The sequence below is a fragment of the Colobus angolensis genome, unplaced genomic scaffold, assembly GCF_000951035.1.
Source record: "Colobus angolensis palliatus isolate OR3802 unplaced genomic scaffold, Cang.pa_1.0 Scaffold21, whole genome shotgun sequence".
Taxonomy (NCBI): Eukaryota; Metazoa; Chordata; class Mammalia; order Primates; family Cercopithecidae; genus Colobus; species Colobus angolensis.
In genome coordinates, this window is record NW_012115266.1 from 6,140,915 (window position 1) to 6,144,312 (window position 3,398).

At 61.9% G+C, this 3,398-nt stretch overlaps 2 protein-coding genes across 4 annotated transcripts in view; one reads left to right on the forward strand and one right to left on the reverse strand.

The window, feature by feature from the left end:
* The window catches only part of FLRT1 (fibronectin leucine rich transmembrane protein 1), an 84,466-nt gene extending 81,171 nt beyond the window's left edge, over window positions 1-3,295 (reverse strand). The window contains exon 1 of the mRNA XM_011942606.1: window positions 3,204-3,295. The gene's annotated coding sequence lies outside the window, so the exon portion shown is untranslated. The remainder of the gene's footprint in view (window positions 1-3,203) is intronic.
* Window positions 1-3,398, forward strand: part of MACROD1 (MACRO domain containing 1) — a 169,999-nt gene that overhangs the window by 127,488 nt on the left and 39,113 nt on the right. The window lies entirely within an intron of this gene.

Here is a 3,398-nt window from a genome sequence, read left to right on the forward strand (position 1 = left end):
AAATGAATGAATGAATGAATGAGTGGGAAAGGAGGGAAGGAGTGAGGGAAGGGAAAACAGAAGAGCCAGGGAGCCAGGGGTGCCAGGGGAGCACTGGGGGGCCAGCCCATTTATCCTCCATGACTTTAGCCCCAAACTCCCACCCATCCTCCTCCCTGCCCTCTCCCCAACCCTCACTAGCCCCCAGCTCTGCAGGGTGTCAGTTTAAAACCCAGGGCTGCAGAAATCCAGCAAACAACCTCCACAAAGCAAGGAGAGGCCCCCAAACCCTGACATCATCTGCAGAGCCGCTGGGGGCCTCGAGGGATGGTCAACAGGCAAACACAGGCCTGCACAAACACAGCCTGCTCCGTGGAACCCTCTCGGTGGCTCCAGCTGCTGCCAGAGAACTCTAGGCAGGCTGTCCGGGGGAGGAGGGCAAAACAGGGGTGCTATCCTTTCCCCATCTCCTTCCAGTCATCCAGTCTGCCCCACACCGCAGCCCTGGCCCTCTCAGGGTGAGTGTCCCATGGCAGAGGGCAGAATGCAGCTGCCTTGTGGGCCAGCCAGAGCCTGAACTTTGTCTCCAGGAGAACAACACAGGTTCTGAGGAGGACCCCCCTACCTCAGACACACTCGGGGGGGCAGCAGCCAGGGCCTGGGGCCTGGGCCTCCCAGATGCTGGTGCTCTCCTCTGCCAGTAAGCATGGAAAGCTACCCCCTGGGGCAGTCGCCACCCACCCCACTGTAGGCAGTTAGCACCCTCACCACACCCACACCCCTTCTTGTCCACCCATGCTCGCTTGCCCATATGCCTCACACAGCCCAGTCTATAAGGGGCCTCAGCAAAAGCCCTCCAGCCCTCCCTTGCTCTGGGGCATTTCCCACTGCCCCTTGGGCTGGGTACCAGAGTGAATGGCCCCTGCCTGCAGGGGATGAGGGCCACATCCATCCTCCCTGCCACCCCAAGGCCTGAAGAAGCTGAAAGCCCTTGGCCCACAGTGAATGAGGGGTGCAGACCAGGCAGGGGCCCCACATTGCTAGGCATGAACTCTGTGCTAGAAACCTCATATGCATCCTCTCAAAGTGGGTGTCTCTCCAAGGTAGGTACTGCTGTTACCCCACCCTACAGATGAGGAAGGCGGGTCACGCTGAAGGTCAGCAGGCCAGGTAGAGAAACCCTCCCCAGGAACCGAAAGTCCTTAGAACCCTGGGATGGCATTCCAGTGTGCCAGGAACACGATCAGCAGGGATGACTAGGTAGTTGATATCATTTCCAGACTCTAGAGCAGAAGGGCCAGCACAGCCAGACCCACACAGCCCCAGACAGGCCCCATCTCTGAGATCAGGCCGTGTCCAACCCTGATTCTGGGGATGTCTGGCTGCCTGGGGAGGGGCTGCTAGCCCCCTGACTGGGCAGAGGTGGCTGTGCCCAGCTGACCCCAGAGGCCTCATCCTCCCCCTGCACCACAGCAGCCACTTGACAGCTGCCACTGCACTGGCCTCTGGGCTCTACACCCACCTCTCAGTCCTTCAACACCTGCAGGGTCAGGGCCACCTGGAGCCCCAGTCCTCTCAGCTAACTTTGAAGCGAGCACAGACGCCACCTGCTCATGTGTGCACCACCCTTCCCTGCGCCCACACGCAGAACTCCCAGACATCCTCTCTGTGGGGCAACTGCTGTAACCCCCTGCTCAGGCAAGGAAGCCGTCCGAGAGGGGAGGCTGCAGGCCCAGGGTCACCCAGTGGATGCGACACAGGCTCAGCCACCAGGCATCAATCTCTACAGAGCTGAGTCTGTACGGCCCTGGCAGTGGGTGACCAGTGGGGTGGCAGCACCCCCTCCCCATCACCTTAGAAACAGGCTGGGCGGATCTCCCAGGGGCTTCCATGGGAGGCCTCGGAAGTGGGGAGGAGGGGACACGGGGCGCTGCCACTGAGGGCTAGCGTGAGGATGAAGTCCAATGACAGCACACTGAGTGGGGGCGGGAAAATCCGACCCCCCGACCCTCTGAAGTCCCTGTAGGTACCCTCAGCCCTTGAGAATCCTCCAGTCCAGGAGCAGGACTACTAACAATATTTGTCAAATGCACTTACAAAGCAGCCCCCCCAGCTCAGGCGGTGGCACTATCAACCCCATTTTACCAACAAGGGAAACTGAGGCACAGGGAGGTGGAGGGATCAATAAATGGTAGAGTGCGGACGCACAGACCCAGGTCTAGGTGAAGTCCAGCAGGCCACAGCTGCCTCCGGGGTGTGGGCTATGGAGCCTCCATGATGGGGTCAGGGTGCTTTTTACTGAAAAGCATCCAGTCTCTGTGTCTGGATAAGAACATGGGACCGGGGGCACACACACACCCTGTGCCCATGGTTGACCCTTCAGCCAGATGTGACAGCCCTCAGCTCTTCCTGACCCTCACACCTCCCAGGGCCCCCTCACTGCTGGCCCTGCTGGTCAGCGTCCCCTCCCAGGCACTGGCCCCGTCAGCTCAGGCCATTTCCATTTTAAACCTTCTGAGGAAGCCCTGAACAGTCGCCCACGGAGTCAGCACCAGCTGACAGGTGATGTCTGCGCCTCTCCTCCCGGGGCTGGCGGAAGAGATGCAGTAGCTTTCAACTCCAGAAACTGGAGCCTGGAGCCCCCGAGTGCAGCTGCCTCCCCCACAGCCGCCGGGCAGAGACGGGGTGCCCCAGCCGCCTCCCTCCACAGTGGCGTCTTGGGTCCCCCACACAGGCAATCTCCTTCCAAACTCCTGAGCCACCTGGGGAAGGGGATGTGGAGGGGCTGGTTTCTATCCAACCGGAGGGCCTAGGGGCTTCGGTGAGGCAGGGCTGTTCTCAGTCACCCCTCACCTCCGTTCCCAGCCTTGGCTGTATTTATTCACATGAGAGCTCTGGTTTGGGCCTCGGGGGCCTGACACACCCCAGCTGGGCTGTATTCTCTCAAAACTGCCCACCCTGGAGGGCCTCGAAGGCCTCCTGGCGCCACAGGGAAGGCTGTGGCAGCTCCCTGGTATCCCTGCTCCACAACTTTCTCCTCCTCGGGGAGCTCTGATCAGCCACGGTTCCCTGCAGCTGGGCGACAACACTCCCCAGCCTTCCTCCCCGGGGCCTCCAGTGCCCGCGAGGAGGGGCGTGCGCTGCCGAGTCGGGCCGCCTCCTTGTCTTGAGAGCTGGGGGATGGGGGGTACCCGCCGCCCCCCGCCCTGGCACCGTGGTCTCACCGTTCCAGCCGCCAGGTGCACGGCCCCAGCCCCCGCCCGGCTCAGGGCTGACGGTCCACAGCGTGCACAGGGAGGGAAGTTGGAGGCTGCTCCTGCCCCCCTTGAAGTCGTTTTAAAAATAAAACCTCGCTCCAACCGTGACTCACGCGGCTGGTGGGGACGAGAGCGCGGCGCCCGGGCCGGCCGGCTGTCCCT